Source organism: Macaca nemestrina, chromosome 4 (genome assembly GCF_043159975.1).
Source record: "Macaca nemestrina isolate mMacNem1 chromosome 4, mMacNem.hap1, whole genome shotgun sequence".
Taxonomy (NCBI): domain Eukaryota; kingdom Metazoa; phylum Chordata; class Mammalia; order Primates; family Cercopithecidae; genus Macaca; species Macaca nemestrina.
Window position 1 is genome coordinate 26,340,043 of NC_092128.1, and position 22,540 is coordinate 26,362,582.

Consider the following 22,540-nt stretch of genomic DNA (forward strand, 5'->3'; position numbering starts at 1 on the left):
CTGGCATTGTAGCTCCTCATGCATTCCTTCAGCTGGGTTAGGTGGCTATGCTTACAGGAACTGAGCTGATTTATATTGTTAATAATTTGCATTTGTGCTGTACCTTTCCTCTCAAAGGCTCCAGAGCATTTCGTGGAGCCTCCGACAGGCAAGTGATGCTTATAACTTGCCTCTCAGGTAGGTAGAATTCAGGAAGATCTTTACAAATTGTGTGAACCTTCCTTTCTTTGGGATGACTTAAGTCATCCTGCCTGGGACAAGAACTAGATTAGATAACCTTGGTTAGGACCTTCTGACTCTGCAATACTACAAAATGTTCAAAGAAAATAATTCAACCATTAGTTGTTTTTTCCTCTTTCCAATTTTTCAAAACTTCCTGATTGTAACTCTCCCTTTTTTTTTTTTTTTTTTTAATTTACCATGAATGGTGCTTCAACCCTGGAGTTGAGTGAGTTGGAAATAAGTAGTCACACTAAAGCTAAATGGGAAGGTTCTTTGGGGACATAGGAGTACCAGTGCTCTGTGATATCCTTTAAGTGTCTTTTGTCATGTAGGCTTTTTATTTTATTACCAAGCAAGTGAATTTAGCAAAAGAAGACAGAATCTGTATCCTTAATCTGTGTTCAGATTCTGGCTCTGCTGTGGAATTTTCAGCCAAGTCACCCAACACTTCTTCAACTGCGAAAAGGGGGCAAACAGAAGAACTAACTTTTAGGCTTACAGTGAAGAGTCCAAATGGTTACTCACCACGTACGTTTGGTCAGACCCAGTATATGCTGGCTTGTGTGATGATTCAGTAAACTGGCATTTGGAGTTGGGGGTATAGAACGTATTCACATGCCCATGTAACTTTTATTTAAAGTCGGGATGTACTTGTGATGGGACAGTCTCAGCCAACCCATGTGAGTGTAGCTGCAGCTCCTTTTTCATTCAGGTTCCCTGGGCAATGGCTCCCTCCAAGTGACAAGTTCATGGACACTTGGGCACACACCTGCTGGCCTAACATTGATTCTGAACAACACTGGAGGCTCTCCTACCATACTTACTAATGTGCTCTGTGGTGACTGCTTCATGAAGGTTTTTTGGTTAGGTTTGGTTTTGTTTTGTAGTTTTGTGGGGGGCTTTCAGGTTTCTTTTTTAATGGTCTGAAAGAAGCTGGGTTTATTTCAGTGTGAACAGGGATTCACTGGTCACTTGAGGAGCAGCGTCTTTTGATGCTGTCAGGGTGGCATCCAGGTGGCTGCCTGAGAGAAATGGAAGAACCTGAGAGACACAAGACAAATGTTTACATGGCGACTTGCTCTAGTGTTTGCAAATCAGCTAACTCACAAATTCCCTCCTATACGGTTTTGTTTTGAATTGAGAGCCAAGCGCTTGGCACATCCCAGGCTGCCAGTCTTGCCTCTGGCAGGCAAATGCAGCGCTGTAGAGTCAGGCGTCTAAAGTGGGCGAAATCCAGGGGAATGGGGGTTGGTTCATCAGGCCGTCCCTCCCAGCATTGCTTATTAATTTATCATCCTGATAAGCATGGTAGGTGCGAGACAAAAGCCAGCGCTTTGGGGAAATAAAAGGATGAAATGATGCCTTTCTCTCCATCCATGGAGAGCTCCCTGCTGATGGCATCACAGCTCTGCCAGGTCACAGTGGCTTTCCAGACCACTGCTTGGGAAGAATGTTGTGATTTATATGAGGCTGTGGAGTGGTACATTCCAGTCAGTCAGTTTCTCACTTAAGTAGAACACACCTTCCACCACAGTAGCTTAGCTCATGAAGCCAAGAAGAATAAAGTGTCTTGAAAGCTGGTCAGAGGTTATCACACTAAACAAATGTTTGATGAACTTAGAGAACACAGCTGGGTTGAATCAGCACCAAGTCCTCTTTGAGAAGTCAATAACGTTGCAGAAAACTTGTCAACATGCACTGGATTAGAAAAGTATTGACTAATCATGATTAGTAGCAAATGTAAACTGCTAAAAGCCAGATGCCTGTGGCCGGTTGGTCAACCCACAAGACTCCTCCCTACAACAGTTTTTAGCAGTACTTGGCTTAGAACTGACCAGGTAGTCACATGTCCTCGACTTCTTGGGCTGAGAAATGGAGAATGTGTGGTTCTTCACTTGCTGTCTTCCAGCCTGCAGGTATAATTGCTTTTGCCAGAAACCCACATTTCAGTGAGCTGTAGGAGGTGACCCTTTTGAGATTTAAGAATTAAAGCAACAAAATTTCAGTTAAATTAGGAGGAATAGTTCAAGAGATCTATTGTACAACATGCTGACTATGGTTAATAATGCTATAATGTATCTTGAAATAATTTTTTTGAAGAATTAGCAGTTGAACAATTGAAAAGGCAGCAGTAACTTGCTGTGATTCAAACCAAGTGAGTTAGAAAATAGTCTGTTTAGAGTTAATCCTCTTGAAAGGCTAATGTTGTGAATGAATGAGTTGAAACTCATTCATATCTCACTGCTCTCCTCCTGTCTTCCTCTCCCAAGTTTTCTCAGTCTCTGCTTCCTCCTCTCTTCTCTGCCATCTTCATCCCCTCCTCTAACCTCCTCTGGGTGTTTACACTTTTCTGAGCCTCTCCGGCCTCCCTCCAGAGAAGCAGTGACAACGGAGTGCACAGTGCATCCTCCTGAGTGCGGAGTCCTGGGCTCTTGACCCAGCTGTGCTCCGTTTGTCAGTGAGGACAAGTCACCTGTCTCTGGTCTCTCACTGTACAGTGGCCTGCACTGGGTCCTTTCCATTACGAATTGTGTTTTTTGATGCTTCCCTTCTTTTCTCCTCCATCCTCTTAAATCTTTTAGTCCTATATTTAGTACTTCCTCTCATTTAGTAATTTCTTATTCTTACAGTTCTTATAAACTGGGTAAATGGAATTTACCATTAAATTCCATTAAATTCTCTAAATGAAAACTATATTTGTATTTCTTTCTCTGCGCCCTTGATGGTACTTTTTCTACAGTTTTTGGTCCCCGTTCGATTCTTGTTTTCCATCAGTGCCCTGAGGGATTTACTCCGTGGGCAGGCTGCATCTAATCTTGGAAGTCACCTTAGGACACGTAGCCCATTTGTGCTGATGACACCCACAGTCCAAACCACCCCCAGAATAGGGGACTGTGGTGCGGGTGCTGTGAGGCCTGCACCGGCCAGTGAAGAATTTGTGTTCTGGCTCAGGAGTCCACGGTTTAGTTTAAAACCTTCTTCCAGGCATCTGTTTTAGCTTCTTCCTCCCAGCCATTAAGAGCATGTGGAATGGAGCAGATTTCAGTTTTTACTCCTTCCCTTGACCCACTTGATTTTGAGGTACCAACAATAACTGAAGCAACATAAAGGAAATAAAGGAGGGGGATAAGGACCCGTTTACTGACCATAAAGTAGAATGCTGGCTCGTGGTGGTCAAGGCTGTGCCTGGAGAGGACTGGATGTGATTCCCAGAAGCTCCTTTCACTCTCTAGGAGCTTTTTTTTCTCCTTTTTTTTTTTTTTTTTTTTTTTTTTTTTTGAGACAGAGTCTGGCTCTGCCACCCAGGCTGGAGTCTTGGCTCACTACAACCTCCACCTCCTGGGTTCAAGCAATTCTCATGCCTCAGCATCCCAAGTAACTGAGACCACAGACATGCGCCACCACGCCAGGCTAATTTTCATATTTTTAGTAGAGATGGGGTTTCACCATGTTGGACAGGCTGGTCTGGAACTCCTGGCCTCAAGTGATCTGCCTGCCTTGGCCTCCCAAAGTGCTGGGGTTACAGGCGTGAGCCACTGCCCCTGGTCTTTAGGTACTCATTCTGACTGTACCATATATGAAAAGTCACTTTTAGTTATTCCACTGTAGGTGAGTCAGAGCTGTATCTGTTCTACAATCATCCCCAGCCTGCGCATGACCCAGGGAGACTGGAGTGGTTGGTGATTTTTGAAGCTCAGTGAAATGGGAAACTTCAAGGCCCTCCTTGGGTACTGGGAGGTTGGCCCTGCCCATCTCCCCTGGGCGAGCTCTGCTGCTCCTGGATAGCACTGCTTTATCCACGATGGAGGATCGGATTGGTAAACAAAAGACAAAGATTTGTTCTCCCGTAACCGGAATGAGAGTCATCTTCCTCACCCAAAAAGGTTCCTTATGCTAGGAATTTTAGCCAAAGCACCAGACAGCCTCCGGAACTTTCAATTCCATTACCTTCCAAAGCCCAGAGTCATTGGATCCTGGCTTTGGGAGAAAAACGACCAACCACCTAATTCATTCTCCTACCTCCAGGCTGGTGTTTGAATGGAGATGGCGGAATTTTATACTTCATGTTGTGCTCTCTCTCCTCTGGTCCCTCCAGCCTCAATATTGCCGGCAGAGCCCCTAAGAAGAGTTAAATTGCTTTAGTTTATGGGGAGAAAGCAAAAATCACCCAAATCAAAGGTATCTTCCAGTTTTCCTACCCTTCCTACTAGATTTATGGTCATCTCTAGATCGTGATAATATCCCCTTGTATTTCAGGGGACAAGCCTAGGTTAAATCCAGATGTTTGTATTCAGAAAATATGGTCATCAAATTGATGCTTTTCAGTTAAGGAAGTTGGAAACTGAAACCATTTCAGTCCCTGCAACTCCTCAAACCAAGTCAATTCTGTGGCAAACAGCTTCGCTTCAGTTTGACAGAGTACTTCAAAACTCTTGCAGTGATTTGGATTAGGTGAGGCCTCTAGACTCTTCAAAGGCTTTCCCATGCAGAAAAACTTTACTTAGCTGCCACTCTGCCCCGCACTCCCTGGCAGATAGTCTCTCTCCTGGGGGGATGCTTATCAGGCAGGCAGTGGTCATTGTCCCTTTGTTGAGAGGCCAGTCTGCTTCGAATATAACCTTGCCTTCAAAGTAAATTACATTTCTCTGATGGCTTTGAAATGCAAACATGGAAGCTGGAGGTCAGTGGTCAGTTGCAGGCACTTAGCTGTGCGCCTTTCTTCCCAGACTTGCCCCAGCACAGAGCAGCCTGCCAGGGCTGGAGTTCAAGTGGCTCATACTTGGGGAGCCTCCTGCAGAGTCCTCTTCCCTGTCAGGTCTGCCTATGAGCCAGGCTACTGCTGGGCCCTCCTGACTGCCCACAGCACAGGTTGAAAGCCTCTGCTCACTCTCTCTCTCTGCCCCTCCTTGCAAATATATAAAATCAAGGTCGAGGGCCGGATGACTGGGGCCAACTGCCTATTATCTGCTGCCTGTGCAGTCCAAGGGATGAGGGTAAAATCATTTTCTTCATTTCATAGCCACAGGCCATGTTTCTCAGTCAGCATCAAACCGGCAAAGCCACGCCAGCCTGCACATTTTAGCTTGACTTTGCATCTCCCTAAGGTAATGCGCATCCCGGTCTCAGAAGCATGACCAGGAAGTCATTGAAAACAGTATTCAACCTCCAGTTGAAGTGGCATTGTCGTTTTATTTCAAGCTTGGAAGGCAGGCTGCGGGGCAGGGGCTGGGAACTCACTTCAGCAGAGGGTGAATAGGATGTCGGGTAACCTGCCGGCAGGAGTTTATTTTCAGTCACCTCCGTGTTCTTAAAATGCCTTTGCAGCAGCTGCATGTTAAATGTGAACCCAAAATAAAAGAGCCCACACTCCTTACCCTCAGGTGCTTAACACAGAACTTAGAAGTATCAGTGACTCAGGCGGAAGGTATTTTTCTTCTATTGGAAGTGAATTTATCAGTGAAGTTAGATGTTATATTTTAGAAGCAGAAGAGGGGTTATGAATCACCACTAAGGTGATGATGTTTCAGGAACATCAGAAGTTTATTGTCCTGAGTTTTTATAACCACTTTCAACCTCCTCCTCATTAAAGGAGAGGCTTGTTCATTGCCTATGGCTCAGCATGGACCACTTAGCTCACCACGCCTGCCTTATCGGGTTCCCCGGAGAAGGGGTTTTTAGCCACAGTACCATGTCACACTGGCATTGCCTGAATCACTGCCTGAATTCAGCATAGCCTCTGTGCACCAGGTGCTGTTCCACGTATCAGGGATATCGTGGTGAACAGGACAGACAAGGTCCAGACCTCATGGGCTGTACATGCTGTTGGGAAGAAACCATAACTATATGATGTCTGGTAGTGATGAGTGATATGTGAAATACGAATGGGTAAAGGAATGGAGCACTCAGGGAGGGGGAATAGAGGTCTGTGAGGGTGCTGTGCTATTTTAGATTAGGTGGTGAAAACACAGCTATAAGGTGGTCATATCTAAGTAGATTCTTGAATGTAGTGAGAGAACTGGAAGCCAGGTATGGTGTCATGTGCCTGTAGTCCCAGCTACTCAGGAGGCTGAGCTGGGAGGATTGCTTGAGCTGGGGAGTTCGAGGCTGCAATGCACTATGATCATGCCTGTGAACAACCACCGCACTCCAGATGGGGCAACGTAGGGAGATACCATCTTTAAAAAGGGAAAAAAGGATCCAAGTGAAGTGCGTTCCAGATTGGAGAGCAGTAAGCACAAAGGTCCTGGGGCAGAAGCTTGAAGTTTCATGGGTTAGGGGAGCAGTAAGGAGGTCTTCACGGCCCCAGCAGAGTGAAAAAGGCCCATTGCTCTGGGATGTGGGTTGACGGAGGTAAATCAGAGCCAGAACAGGCAGGACCTTTTTGTCTTTGATTTGAATTTTATTCTGAGTGCAATGAAAAACTATTGGAGGGTTTTCTGCCAGGCTGTCAATGTGATTGACATTTACAAAAGTCCACTGTAGGCTGGTGCAGTGGCTCATGCCTGTAGTAGTGCTTTGGGAGGCTAAGGTGGGAGGATCGTTTGAGGCCAGCCAACACAGTGAGACCCAATCTCTAAAAGAAATTTTTTTTAATAAAAAAATTAGCCAGATGTAGTGACACACACCTGTAGTCCAGCTACTCGGGAGGCTGAGGCTGGAGGATTGCTTGAGCTCAGGAGGTCCAGACTGTAGTGAGGTATGATGGCACCACTGCATTCCAGCCTAGGTGACAGCAAGACTCAGTCTCAAAAAACTCCAACCAACCAAACAAAAAAAAAAAAAACACTCTGGTTGCTGTGTAAAGAATTAAAGAACTATCCAAAGTATAAAAGCGAGGCGAATATTAGGAGGCTATTACATTAACGATCCAAGCAGGAAGTGGTGACCCGGACTAGAGTGATAGCATGGAAAAAGTGAGAAGTCAGATTTAGGAGACATGTAGACGTAGATAGACCCAACCAGACGGCCTACTGCATTAGATGTGGGATATCAGGGAGAGAGGAATAAAATGTAAGGACCCCAAGATTTGCCTGAGCAACTACTGAATGGTGCTACCATGTATTGAGATGGAGACACTTAACATCTACAAGAGTGGGAGGGGTGTGGGCAGGAAGCAGAGCTTCCATTTTGATCATGTTAAGTTTAATATGTAATTTATGACCCCTAGTAGAGATGGCTAGAGAGAAGATTTCGGGTCCTCGTTGTCAAGATGGCATGGAGCCTTGGCACTGGCCTTGGATGTGCTTGCCTATGGGATGAGTTTGTAAAGAGGAAAGGGCTGGGACAGCTACAGCTCTCTAACACTGGGAAGCTCAGGAAGAGGGAGAGGAGCTGACCAAGAGCAATGTGAGAGAATGGCCACTGAGATGAGAGACAAACCAACGCAGACATGGAGACCAAGGGAAGGGAGCGTTTCAAGAAAGGGGGAATGGCCAGCTGCACTAAATGCTACTGATGGGTTGAGAAAGATGACAGCAGAATTATCCAGTGAATTTGGCAACATGAAAGTCACTTGATGAGCAGGTGGTGACTGGGGAAAATGAAAGCCTGGTCAGAATGGGGTTGAAGAAAGAATGAGTTTGGAAAATGAAAACAGTGAGAAGCAGCAAAACGTTTTTTGTTGTTGTTTTTTTTGTTTTTTGAGGCAGCGTCTTGCTCTGCCACCCAGGCTGGAGTGCAGTAGTACAATCTTGGCTCACTGCAACCTCCGCCTCCTGTGTTCCAGTGATTCTCGTGCCTCAGCCTCCCAAGTAGTTGGGACTACAGGCGTGCACCACCACACCCAACTAATTTTCATATTTTTCAGTAGAGGCAGGGTTTCACCATGTTAAACAGGCTGGTCTTGAACTCCTGACCTCAAGTGATCCATCTGCCTCGACCTCCCAAAGTGCTGGGATTACAGGCATGAGTCACCACACCCAGTCAGCAGCAGCATTTTTAAGAAGTTTTGCTTAAAGGGAGAGTAGAGAGGGAAGCAGGTAGAAGAGATGTGGGCTCCTAGGGAGATTTCCTTTTAAGATTGAAGATACAGCCCATTTTATATGGAAAAAAGCTGAAAAAGAGGATAAGTTCAGTGGAAAGTCCTTGAGTAGGCTAACAGGCTAGAATCTAGCCTTAAACAGAGCAGGGAGAGTTTATCCACTGTAAATAGGAGAAAAGTTCAGTTTATGAGCACAGATGCAGGCAGGCTGGTGGATGGTCCTGAGAGGATGAGGACATTCTCTTCTGATGGCTTCCATTTTCTGATCAGCCATGTGGCGTATCCCAAGTTAACGTTTGCTAGCAATAATTAAAAGTAACTGAGTGCCTTCCTTTTCTCACTGCCTTCCTTCCTTCCTGAATAACTCAGTCCAAAAGCCCTTAGGTAGAGCCAAGCAAGGTGGGCCCCCACACGGGGAATGAGAGTGGTGGCGGCCAACACTGGGAAGCCTGAGCCTGAGCAGGAAGAGAAGGGTGTCCATTCGTGGTAGGACCAGAACCTGAGTGATGGGAGGAGGGTGGTGTTGTCTGGGGGAAGAAGGGTGGCTCTGGCAGTGGAAGAGTGATGACATACAGAGGACCCTGATCTAATAATAAACATATTGATGAGAGCTGGGTTTCTTATTGTCAGATAAGAAAGTTACAAACATGGAAAGGGAGAAATTAAAATGACCTCTGTAGCGCGGGCTTGGAATTGGAGATATTGAAGTGAAATTGTGGTGATAGATACTGAAACAAATATATATATGAATGCATGCATATTTATATGTATCTATTCATACTCATATTATGCACATATGTATGTATGAATGTACATTCATTCAGATATTCCTTAGATCTGTCATTGAGAGGAGCTGGGAGCAACAGCATTCTAATAGCAGTGAGCTCACCCTAAGCCCAGATCTTCGATCTAACCACCATCCTTCACTAGAAGGAATGATGACTTCTTGAAGAAATGGCTAAGCCCTAGATAGAAAAAAATACAAGATGGGAACATACCAAAAGGGCAGTGCCATCTTGAAGGGGCTATCGCTGGCCACAACTTGGTCAGATTTAACAAATCTGAGTAACAAAGGAAGGGTCCAAACTGATACCATGGGTCCATGCTAATATAATAAATAATGAATAAATAACTGGGGAAAGAAGAAAGCATTCCCTTAGTATAGAATGCAAACTAATAAATGTTAAAGGAATGATAGAATTGCGAAATTATTATTTGACAACCATCATAGTAATAGTTCAGCCAAGAAACATCAATTGGATGTTAAAACTAGGGGGGTACTTACTCTTCTGAGAAACAGGATGGATATTTACATGTTAAATTCCCTTCCAACTTACAAACTACAAAACTAAATAGAGTAAATTCTTACAAAGAAGAAACCTGACAGACACCACCTAAATCAAGTGATCGACATTAACATGACCAGGAATGGGCCACATCAAAATGTGATAGGATGCAGTGAGAACACAGCAGCAGCGCTTCTGAGACCATCCCACCAAAAGCATAGTTCAAGAAAGGGGACCAGCGTAAATCTAATCATGAGGAAAACATCAGACACGCCCGAGGGAGGCCCAGTCTACAAAATAGCTGGCCTGTACCTTCTGAAGTGTCAAAATCATGAAAGTCAAGGGAAAAACTCTCAAAGAACTGGTCCAAATTGAAGAAAACTAAAGAGACACAATGAAATGCTCTACGTGATCCCGGACTGGATCCTTTTGCTATCAAAGACATCACTGGGACAATTGCCAGAACGTGAACAGTGTCTGTAGATTCGATGATAGTAATATAGCAATGTTATTTATTTGCTTATTTTGAGGATTGTATGGTTGTTACAGAGGAGATTGCTCTTTTCAGGGGTATTTAGGGCTGATGGGGTATCATTTTGGCAATTCACTCTCAAATGGTTCAGGAAGAAAAGTTGGTACTATTCTTGAAACTTTTCCGTAAGTTTAAAAGCATTTCAAAATAAAAAAGAATTACATGTTTTAAAAAGCAGCAAAGGTAAAAGAAATTTATTTTTAAAAATGAATTGAATAGCTATGACATTCTTAAAGAGCTAGAAGGGAAGACTTGCTCTACTAGAATCATTATAAAGTTACCACAATTAAGAGAGTGAAATGATATGGAATTGATGGATGGGACAGAATAGACAGTTCAGAAACTGATCTATGCATATGTGGTTGGTTGATTTATGATGAAGTTTGTGCTTCAGGTCAGAGGGGAAAGAATGGTCTTTAAAAAAAAATGGTGCCAGCTCAGTTGGATATCCCCGTGGAAAAAGAGGAAAACTAGACCCTCTCTTACTCCATACTTGAAAGTCAATCTCAACTGGAGTATCATTTAAATGAGTAAACACCAAAGCTTCTAGAATATAGTACAGAAGAATAGCTCCATGACCTTAGTGTAAGGAACTATTTCTTAAACAGCATACAAAAAACACTACCCGTAAGGGAAAAGGCTGATAAATTGTATTCCTTTAAAACTGAGAATTTTTGTTCATCAGGACATTATGAAGAGAATGAAAAGGCAAGCCTTAAGAGGAAGATATTTGTGAAACAGCCAACAAAAGGTCATATCCAGAATATATAAAAAAGGCCTATAAATCAGTAAGAAAAAGACAGCTGAATAGAAGAAAGGGCAAGAGACTGAAATAAGCACTTCACACAAAAAAACGCAAATAAATGACCAATAAGCATATGAAATGTACTCCATGGAACTGCTAATTAGGGAATGCAAATTAAATTCACAACGAGATGCTACCATTTATCCTCCAACGTGGCAAAAATGTGAAAGATGGAAAATACTGGGCATTGTCAAGAATATGAAGCAACTCGCTTCTAATACATTGCTGGTAAGATTACAAATTGGTACAGCCCATTTGGAAAATGATTTGACATTTTCTATGAAAGCCAAATCTATACATAACTTATGACTCAGCAATACCATTTCTAGGTACATACTTAGTGTTCGGTAGCATTATTCATACTAGCTACAGAGTAGAAACAACCAAGTGTGCATCATAGTAAAACTGATTAAATATACTGAGGCATCTGGACTATGATGCAATCATATGGATGACTGAGTTATGGCTACACGTAAAAACACAGATGATTCTTACAGTGTTGAGCCAAAGAAGTCAAATACTAAAGAACGAATATTGCGTAATTGCATTCATATACGTTTTTAAGGCAGAAAAAGGATAGTTTTTAGAGATGGATGCTTATGTAGTAAAAGTTATGAGAAGTAAGGAAGTGTTACCGTATACGGATGGCAGTTACCTTTCTTGGGGTTGGAGGGCGTCCTGATTGGAAGGGGACACTAATGGGACTTCTAGGGTCCTGCTACTATTCTGTCTCTTTGCCTGAGTGGTAAATGGGTATATTTCATTTATGTTATCTGTACATTTGTTTTCTGTACTTTACTGTTTTATACTTCAGAATAAAAAGGATTCAAAATAAATTCAAACAGGTTTAGGGTTATTCCTATGACAAAGTCATTTCCACTCCCTTGATAATACCTACCAGGAACTGACATTTGTTGAGGGGTATTCTGCGCCAGGCACTGTATTAAACATTTCAATATCTCCTGTTGCCATCTGGGCATGGTGGCTCACACCTGTAATCCCAGCACTTTGGGAGGCCGAGGCAGGTGGATCACCTGAGGTCAAGAGTTCGAGATCAGCCTGGCCAACATGGCAAAACCCTGTCTCTACTAAAAATACAAAAATTAGCCAGGCATGGTGGTGTGCACCTGTAATCCCAACTACTCGGGAGACTGAGGTGGGAGAATTGCTTCAACCCGGGAAATGGAGGTTGCAGTGAGCCAAGATTGCACTACTGCACTCCAGCCTAGGTGACAGAGTGAGACTCCATCTCAAAAAAAAAAAAGAAAAATCTCTTATTGCAATAATCCTACAAATTAGGTATTTTTATTATTCCCATTTTGCAGGTAAGAAAACTGAGGCTTGGAGGGATTAAATAACCTGCTAAGGGTCATACAGTGCGTAAACAACCCAATCGGCCCTCCCCAGAAGTCTGGCTCTTAACTGCTGCATGAGCTCCTCTCTATCCAAGCCCCACCTCGATAATAGATCTTTGGGTCAACCCTTGTTATACACCTTCAAGTTCCCCCCATCCCCACAGTGTCTAGTACAGTGCATTTGTACAGGACAAGCCTGCAATAAATGTTGAGCTGAATGAAGGAATAAAAGCCCCATTATTTTCATCAGCTTTCTCTCATGTACTGGGTGCAGTAGCACAAAATACCTTGTCTGTGCAAAGTTACTGAGATTTTGAGCAGAGGAAAAATAACTGGAGAACCTCCTGCCTGTGGCTGATGCTAATTTTGCTCACTGGGGTCTGTCAGGCAAATTCCCCACTTCCTCTTTTGCTTTCCCTGCGCTCCAAGACATCTGCCTAACTCCGTGGTGTTCCCCCGCTCGACCTGCCACCCAGGAAGTGGTAGAGGGGGAGTCACAGCCGGGCTGTGCGCGCGTGCGCTGCTTCTGTCTCCGGAAGGTCCCAGGTGCAACCACTCAGCAGGCCCCAGGTGGGCCACCAGGGTGCAGGGCACAGAGCCCAGCCATTCTAAATAAATCTCCTAAGTCCATGTGGTTGCTGGGTTTCCAAGGTCTTCTGAGGCAAAAAGATTTTGGAAGGAAAGTGACTGTGGGTCTGGAACTTTCAGGCCCTGTTCAGTGGAGATTTGTCACTTGTACATTGGCTTTGGAGCTGGAGCTGCTCATGAATGCAGATACAGAGCAGATGGGTGGGGCTCCGCGCAACGTCACCAGCTCAGCCTTTGAGCCTGCCTTTGCTGAGCATCCTCTTCCTGTTGCTAGTAGATTAAAAATAAACAACTGCAGAAAAGAGAAAATCAAACTTTGAGAACTCTACACATTCTCTCCTGAACATTTTTTGTTTTGTTTTGTTTTGTATTTTTGAGACAGAGTCTTGCTCTCTCGCCCAGGCTAGAGTGCAGTGGCAAGATTTCGGCTCACTGCAACCTCCACCTCCCAGGTTTAAGCGATTCTCCTGTTTCAGCCTCCTGAGTAGCTGAGATTACAGGTGCCTGCCACCACACCTAGCTATGGACATTTTTTTAAGAGACAGAGTCTTGCTTTGTCACCCAGGCTGGAATGCATGGTGCGATCATAGCTCACTGCAGCTTCAAACTCCTGGCCTCTAGCAACTCTGCTGCCTCAACCTCCCAAAGCGCTGGGATTACACGTGTGAGGCACCATGCAGTGCCCCTTGCTGGATTCAACCATAATTTCAAGTTGCCCAAAACAGCTATTTATTTATAATTCTCCTGCCTATCCCTCAACTCTCCCCACTGACTCCTTTAGCTATTGGCTTTATGACACCCCACTCATCCACCACATGTTTGTGTCATCTGGGCTTAAAGTCTAAGGTTCATGGACTCCCTCACTCACCCACCTGATCTTTCCAGCCCTCGAATACCATCCATTTGGCCCAGACAGCCTTTTAGAGCCAGGAGAACTTGGGTCAATTCTTGGTTTTATAGACAGTTTAAAGCCACATAAGTATTGTCCTTAAAGTGAGAACTACTAGGCACTTTAAAGGTTATAGGCAGTCTGTAATATCCTTCAGGAAGATCACTATAAATCTGCAGAGGGTGGTATAAAAGGGTCAAGTCTCTTCCAGTTCTTTTTTCCATAATATCTTGCCCTAGACAGTAGTAAATAATGTTCGCTGTGGCTTTTCCAAGTGTGAATATCTTCCTTAGTGACAGACCTTCAGTTTGTCCAAGTAGCAGATGGACAAGTCTTTCAGGGTAAAGGAGATCCCTTCCCAGACCCAGGGATAAATCCTGGTTAACTTAAGCCAATCATAGTAATTCAACTTCCCTTGCCAGTGATTGGCTCAGGAGTGGGCATGTGACATGATTCTGGCCAATGAGGTGTGAAGGAAGTCTGCTGTGTGCTTCTGGGAAAGTTAAACGGCCACACGAGTGATGCCAGGTTCTGTTCCCCTGATGGCCTTTGATATGTGAGTGTACAAGACCCGGAGCTTTGGTAGACACTTTGTGAACATGGAGTGACACGTCTGAGGACAGAAACTAAGGTATGGGAGATGGGAAGAATCTATGGGTTTTTTTGTTTGTTTTTTGTTTTTTTGTATTGTTGAGCTGCTGAATTAATCAGTTAAAACTGTTCTACCATTAGACTTCTTATTACAAGAGGCAATACATTTTTTCTTTCTATTATGTTGGATTGGGTTTGCTGTTATTGTTAGCTGAAACCTCCTAACTGATACATCTGCATTCAACAGAGGTGCTCTCCCTCTCTCACTCCTGTTCTCTTTCCATCATTAGGGAGCCAACTTCGGGCTAGCAGGGACATGGGTTTTTAGCGATGTCTTCATAATCTCTTACTGGAATCCCTTTCTCATCAAATGCCTGGTCAAGGTTAAGCTTCTAATTTCTAGTCATGGAATAGAACAGTGTTGAATGAAGAAGTCCTCAGCCAGGCATATCAGAATCACATGGGAATGGGAAAGGATCTGAATAGACATTTCTCCGAAGAAAATATACAAATGGCCAATAAGCACATGAAAAGATGTCCAACATCACTAATCATTAGGGAAATATGAACTAAAACTTCAATGAAACACCAATTCACAACCACTAAGAGGGCTATGATTTTTTTTAAAAAAAGAGCAATAACAAGTGCTGGTGAAGACATGGGAAAGTTAGAACTCTCATACATTGCTGGTAGGAATGTGAAATGACGCTACAGCCTGGCAGTTCCTTAAAAGGTTGAACATGGAGTTACCATATGACCCAGCAATTCTACATCTAGGAGTATACCCAGGAGAAATGAAAACATAGTTTTATACAAAAATTGTACACAAATGTTGACAGTAGCATTATTCATGACAGCTGACAAGTGGAAACAATCCAAATCTCCATCAACTAATGAATGAATAAACAAAATGTGGTATATCCATGCAATCAAATATTATTTAACAAAAAGGAATGGAGGTCTGATGCATGCTACAACATGGGTGAGCCTCAAAAACATTATGCTAAGTGAAAAGCCACTCACAGAAAGACCACGTATTGTATAGTTCCATTTATATGAAATGACCAGAACAGGCAAATCCACAGAAATAGAAAGAGAATGAGTGGTTGGCTAGGGGTTAAGAGAAATGAGGAGTGACTGTTAAAGGTTTTCTTTTTTGTGTAAAGAAAATGTTCTAAAATTAGATTGTGGTGATTAATTGCACAACTCTGAACATACTAAAAACCATCAATTTGTGCATTTTTTTTTTAATTGAGACAAGTCTTGCTTTGTTGCCCAGGGTGGAGTACAGTGGCATGATCACGGCTCACTGCAGCCTCAACTTGCCGGGTTTAATCTATCCACCTGCCTCAGCCTCCTGAGTAGCCTGGACTACAGGTGTGTGCCACCCCACCCAGCTAATTTTAATATTTTTTTTGTAGAGATGGAATCTTACCATGTTGCCCAGGTTGGTATTTGTGCACTTTAAATGGTTGAATTTTATAATATGTGAATCATATTTCAATAAAGATGTTTTTAAAAAGAAATGTGATTAAACCATTTTTGCTTTCTGAATTTACAAGAATTGGAAACTCTATTAACTTGTTAAAAATTAACAGTATAGGCCAAAACAATTGCTATGTAGGATAATAATAAATGTTACTTCTATGCATCTAACAAAAACCTCACGTAGCACCTGGGGAGTTTCCCTGGCATCACCTGAGACCTACAGATATGACCTGGAGTGAGGCCTGGGAGTGAACAGCTCAAGTTCGCCAAGTTCATGCTCAAGAACAGCTTAAGTTCATACTCAAGTTCACCAACCAAGCACCCAGAGGGAAGTTCTTGACTTCAGAATAGTGACTCTCAACCAATAGAGGTATTTATGTTTCAGGAAGAATGCTGAGTGTTACCTAAAACCGTACAAGAATCCATGGTTACAGCAGAGTCTGAGAGTCAGAAAGACCATTCTCTTATTTATGTACTTATACATAATAATTATTGATACATACTAACTGTACACATAATTGATACACAATTGTACATATTTTTGGGGTACCTGTGATGTTTGAACAGGATTTATTTTGAGGCTGGGTGCAGGGCTCACGCCTGTAATCCCAGCAGTTTGGAGGCAGAGGGGAGCATATCACCTGAAGTTATGAGTTCGAGAACAGCCTGGCCAACATGGTGAAACTCCATCTCTACTAAAAATACAAAAAATTACCTGGACGTGGTGGTGGGTGTCTGTAATCCAAGCTACTTGGGAGACTGAGGTGGGAGAATTGCTTGAACGCGGGAGGCGGAGGTTGCACTGAGCTGAGGTCACACCATTGTACTCCAGCCTGGACAACAGGAGCAAAACTCATCTCAAAAAAAAAAAAAAAAAAAAAAAAAAAAGAACTTATTTTGAATTCTTACTCTGTTAACCTGAAAGCTGTGTAAACTGTGTAAAGTTACTCAAACCTCTTCAAGTCTGTTTCATAATCTGTAAAATGGGGATAAGAAGATCACCCCAAGGGGCTGATGTAATAAGACTTAAAAATTTGAAGTTCTTTGTACCACGTCTGGCACCTAGTAAGCTTTTATCCAAGTGGCATGAAGGAGTCAACATTCTACAGTCTGTCCTGATATCAATTTAAGTCTTAGGAAAACATTGAATTTGAAGTATGTTAGCCCAAGGCCACACACAAATGCCTTTATTCAACTACTAGTCATATGGTGAAGTCCTTAGAATATAAGCCCCGTGAGAGCAAGGCTCTGCCTCGGGCTCTGTGCAGTGTCGTCAGTGTCTGGAGGTTAGTTGGTTCTTAAATATTTGTTGTGTGCATGAGAGGCATAGGGTTTTTTCAGCAGTTGCAAGTGAATGTTCCGAGTCCCCTGCAATATGAGTGGCTCCATCTGCCATCTGCCTCCGACTGTGGACCCCTGGTGTATTAGTCTGGGATGCTGTAACGAAGTACCATGCACGGAGTGACTGAAACAACAGACATTTATTTCTCACAGTTCTGGAGGCTGGAACTGCAGCCAATTTGGTTCCTGGTGAGGGCGCCCTTCTGGGCTTGCAGACGCCTGGTTTTCCCCCGTGTCCTCACATGCAGAGAAACAGCTCCTTCTCCTCCTCTTCTTATGACGCCAATAAGCCACCATGAGGCTACAATGACCTTATGTAACCCTGATTACCTCTCACAGTCCCCATCTCTAAATATCATCCCATTGTGGGGTGAGAGCTTCAACTTGTGCATATGGAGGGGGCACCCCTCCTCCTGCTGCAGCTCACCAGCCAGTATCTGTGTTGCTTCCGACCTCCCCACCCCACCCGTCAGGACCAGCCTTTCTGCTCCTGCCCACTCCTCCTGTCCCCCTGGGAGTGTCCAGCCCTGTTCAGCCTTTCTCTGTATTAGGGGACCTGTTGATGCTGGCCATCTGTGCTGTGCCCTACTCACTGACCCAGGATCATTCTAGACCAACCTGGAGTAGGCACTCTGAGTACAGCCTCACATCAGTCCTTATTCAAAGATGAATAAGGACTATAAAAGTCTTATTCATAATAAATAAGTTCTATAAAATGCCACCCAGGAAAATGCCAGCAAATGTAGAAATAACTTTGAAAAAGAAGACTTTTGCTCCCATCATGGTAGGACCAAGATGTTTGCTAGAACAGTTGGCATGCCAGGCTTTCCCGGCTGGCAACATGCTCCAGATTGCATGGCCTTTCCCGCGGCACAGCCCCGTCTCATTTGCGGGAGATTATCGCTGCAATCTGAAGTCCACCCTTGTGCCTCCTAGGCCTGAAGAAACTGGCCTCAACTCTTTCCTCTGCCAGTGGCATTCAGGAACATGCATGGGTTTCCAACCCACCTCGTGTGGCTGGCTCTTGCCTGGGCTTCTAACCTCTCCCTCCACAGATTGTTTGCATTCTCTCTTAGAGCTGGTGTTTCTGGCACCTCCCAAATTAGTATCATCTGTGAATTTCATCGCTCACTGTTTACCCCGCTTCTCCCTGCTCATTAGCAGGGCTGGAAGAGGAAGATGCTCTCCATTGCGGCAGGAGAGAGATCTGAGCTGCTGTGAGCCCTGAGGGAGCTGCACCCAGAGCAAGAGCTGTAGGCCTCTGCTGAGAGGGAGGCGGCGCCTGCTCTAGAAGAGAATGTCGGCGCTCTTGAGAAGCAGGTTGGGAGGCCGCAGCATCAGCTGAAGGTAAGGAGAGGATCTCCCTGGATCTCCAGGTGTCCTGGCCCTTCTTCTTGTGAGGAGCAGCTCTCCAGGCCTGAGCTAGGGGATCAGAGGCACCATCACACCCCCCTGCTCCTGTCGGGGAGGCGAGAGGCCATGTGTCATGGCTCCTGTCCGGTAGGCTAGAGGCCGTGTGTCCCGGCTCCTGTCGGGTAGGCGAGGGGCCGTGTATCATGGCTCCTGTCGGGGAGGCGAGGGGCCGTGTGTCATGGCTCCTGTCGGGGAGGCGAGGGGCCGTGTGTCCCGGCTCCTGTCGGGGAGGCGAGGGGCCGTGTGTCCTGGCTTCTTGCTCAGCCCAGAGGCGCCCACTCAGCTAAGAATTTTTCTACCCTTTATGTCTTCATTAGGCCTTAGGTTTTTGTCATGATATAGCTTGCCACTGTGTCTTTTGTTTTTGTTTGTTTGTTTGTTTTTTGAGATGGAGTCTTGCTCTGTCCCCCTCGGGCTGGAGTTCTTGGCTCATTGCAGCCTCCGCCTCCCAGGTTCAAGCAATTCTGCTGCCTCAGCCTCCTGAGTAGCTGGGATTACAGGTGCCTGCCACCACACCTGGCTAATTTTTGTATTTTTAGTAGAAACGGGGTTTCACCATGTTGGCCAGGCTGGTCTCGAACTCCTGACCTCAGGTGATCCGCCCGCCTCCGCCTTCCAAAGTGCTGGGATCACAGGCGTGAGCCGCCGTGCCTGGCCACCACCTGTATCTTAATGCAGTTCTCTCTCGTTCTGGGACAGGGTCTTGCTCTCCCACCCAGGTGGGATCACAGTGGCCCCTTAATGCATTTCTCTCTGACTTTATTTCACTGATGTTAACACAAGGCTTGACAGAAGGTTAAAAAAAAAAATCTTCAAATGTTTGAGTGAAAAGCATCCACTAATAGTTCCACGAATCAACTTGCAGTCAATATGAGACCCACAGTATTTCAAAGCTGAGGGGTTTCAGACAAAAGCACAATTTGCATTTAAGCTGGACTGTCCAGTGTTTAAAATGAGGTTATATCAATTTCATGATTTTTTTTCGAAAACAAAACAGCTTTATTAAAATATAATTCTCATCCCATGCAGTCCAGCTCTCTCAAGTGTGCATTTCAATGTCTTGTAGGATATTCACAGGGTCGTTCAACCTTCACCACAATCTAATTTTAGAACATTTTCATCACCCCAAAAGAAACCCTACGGCCATTAGTCAGGCTCCATTTTACCCGTAGTCCTCATTCTTTGGCAACCACGGATCTCCTTTCTGTCTCTAGAGATTTGCCTGTTCTGTACATTTCGTAGAAATGGAATCATAGGATATGTGGTTTCTCTGTGATTGGCTTCGTACACTTAGCATGGTGTTTTCAAGGTTTATCCAGGTGGTAGCATGTATCAGTCTTCGTTCCTTTTTATTTCAAATAATACTGCATTGTGTGAATATGTCACCTGTTGCTGTTGGTCATCCAGATAGCTTCCACTTTTTGGCTATTATGAATAATACTGCTGTGAACATTTGTGTACATGTTTTTGGGTGAACCTTAGTTTTCATTTCTCTTGGGTACATACTTAGGAGTAGAATTCCTGGGTCACATGGTACCTGTGCTTAAAATTTTGAGAAACTGCCAAACTGTTTTTCTTATGTATTTATTTTTATTAAAAAAGAGACAGGGTCTCACTATGTTGCCCTGGATGGTCTTGAACTCCTACGCCCAAGCCATCCTCCCACCTCGGCCTCCCAAAGTGTTGGGATTACAGGTGTGCACCACTGCACCCGGTCCCAAACTGTTTTTTAAAGCGGCTATAGCATTTCACATTGCCACTGGCATTATGGAGGATTCTAATTTCTCCACATTCTTCTCAGTACTTACTGACCTTCTTTCTGATCTTAGCTATCCTAGCTGGTGTGAAGTGGTATTACATTGCAATTTTGGTTTACATTTCCATGATGACTAATGAAGTTAAGCATCTTTTTACATGCTTATTAGCCATTTGTATATCTTCCTGGGAGAAATATCTATTCAGATCCCTTGCCCATTTGAAAAATTGGATTGTTAGCCAGGCATTTTGGGAGGCTGAGGTGGGTGGATCACTTGAGGTCAGGAGTTTGAGACCAGCCTGGCTAACATGGTAAAACTCTATCTCCCGTAAAAATACAAAAATTAGTCAGGCATGGTGGCACGCACCTGTAATCCCAGCTACTCCAGAGGCTGAGGCAGGACAATCACTTGAACCCGGGAGGCAGAGGCTGCAGTGAGCTGAGATCGCACCACTGCACTCCAGCCTGGGCGACGGAGCGAGACTCAGTCTCAGAAAAAAAAAAAAAAAAAAATTGGATGTTTATCTTTGTATTGTTGTCATAAGCATTCTTTCTAGATTCTGGAAACAAATCCCTTATCAGAGCTAATGATTTGCAAACATTTTCTCCCATGTTGTGCGTTGTCTTTTTGCTTTCTTGATGGTATCATTTGCAGCACAAAAGTTTTAAGTTTTCTGAATTCCAATGTATCTATCTTTCCATTTTGTTCCTGGTTTTGGTATCCCATCTAAGAAATCAAGGTCATGAAGATTTATGCCTATATTTTCTTCTAAGAGTTTTATACTTTTAGCTTTTACATTTAGCCTGTGATTTATTTTATGTTGATTTTTGTATATAAAGTGAGGGAGGAGTCTAACTTTATTTTTGTGTGTGTGTAATCTTCTTGAAATCACAAAAATAACTCAGACCCCTTTCTACTAATAGAATGCGCTGTCAGGTTGCATCTGGTGCCCTGGCCCATGTGCACCTCCCAGAGCACCTGAGGGCAGATGACGTGGTACCTGAGATGTCATTTTGCAAGAGATGTGTGTGAAACTAAGAACTAAGCCACAGAGGGACCAGCTTTGGATCTGAACTGGCAGCATCCCTTTTGCAGCTGCCCACTCCTCTCCCGGGTAGTAAACTGGGGACACCATTACACTGGGGGGCACTCTGGCCTTTTAAAAAATATTGAAGGTTAAGTTGAGCCTCTGTGTCCTTGTCCTCGGCAGAACACTGCCTGGAAGACAGCCTGCATCCCGGGTGCCGTTCTGGGCGTGTCACCTGCATGCCCACAGCATTTAGGGTACTCGTGGCACTGCCCCCACAGTCCCCTGGCTGCACATTCTCAACAGCCCCAACTCTGCTGGCCTCCCTCTTCCAGCGAGGAGGGTGGAGGCAGCAAGGAGAGGATGGAGAGTGTGGGGGAGCCGTGTTGGGAGAGAGAAGCCAGTAGAGGAAGAAGATGGCAGGTGTGGAAGAGAGTGTGGAATAGACAAGGATTTTCAAGGAGCAAAGCAGAGGTAGAAGAGATAGGTACAGGCAGACACTGGACCTGTAATGCTCCTCCTCCTCCTTTCAGTGTCAGGCAAGACAACCAGACCATGGCACCTGTACGCAGCCATGCTCTTCTCCACCAGGACTGCCCAAGGGGCGCTCATGCGTGTGTCGGGGGCAAATGGGGGCTCCCTGGGTGTCTGTCTTCCTTTCCGGCCCCGGCTTCCTCCTGGTGCCCCTGTGTCTCCCTCTTGCCCAGGTGGCCCTCATGCCGTGGGCATCCACTGTGCTCCAGTTCTTCAGGGAGGCCCCCCCACCAATCCTCACTGATTATCTGAGCAAGTCCTCTAAATCAGCTGTAGGTTATCCAAGCCAAGTGATGTATTTGCATTTTGGCTTATCAGGCTTCAAGGCTTTCACTTTGAAGGAACCAATGTAAGGGTCTGCAAGAGCCTCACTGGGTTGGGGAGGGAGGAACATAAGGTGGGAGAAGGGATATTTTCTCCTTGTTGCTCCAACTCACATAGGCCTTTCAGTCCCAGCACCTTGCTGTGAACCCAGATGGGCTAAGCGAGTCTGCCAGCCCCTGGGCAGTGGATTTCTGATGTGACCCCCCAGACTCCAGTTGCTGCCATCATCACGAATCTGCCCCAACCCTCCTAGAGCTGAACGAGGACCCAGGACACTAGGGCTTCAGCCCTGCTGAGTCACAAGCCAGCTGTGTGCCCTTGGGAATTAACTGGCCACCACCAAGCCTCATCTGCTTGGATAACATGAGAGATTCAAACTGGACCCTTCTGCTTCCCCAGCCCCAGCC

The 22,540-nt window shown here is 44.7% G+C and overlaps 1 long non-coding RNA gene across 3 annotated transcripts in view; it reads left to right on the top strand.

The window, feature by feature from the left end:
• The first annotated feature begins 12,094 nt into the window (after positions 1-12,094).
• The window catches only part of LOC105471362 (uncharacterized), a 70,349-nt gene continuing 59,903 nt past the window's right edge, over positions 12,095-22,540 (top strand). For 2 of the 3 annotated variants that reach the window (XR_011621967.1, XR_011621969.1), the window contains exons 1-2: positions 12,095-14,289; positions 18,243-18,425. This is a non-coding gene — a long non-coding RNA (uncharacterized lncRNA). Of the gene's footprint in view, positions 15,627-18,242; positions 18,426-22,540 lie in introns of all 3 variants that reach the window. The other variant, XR_011621968.1, reaches the window with a different exon arrangement.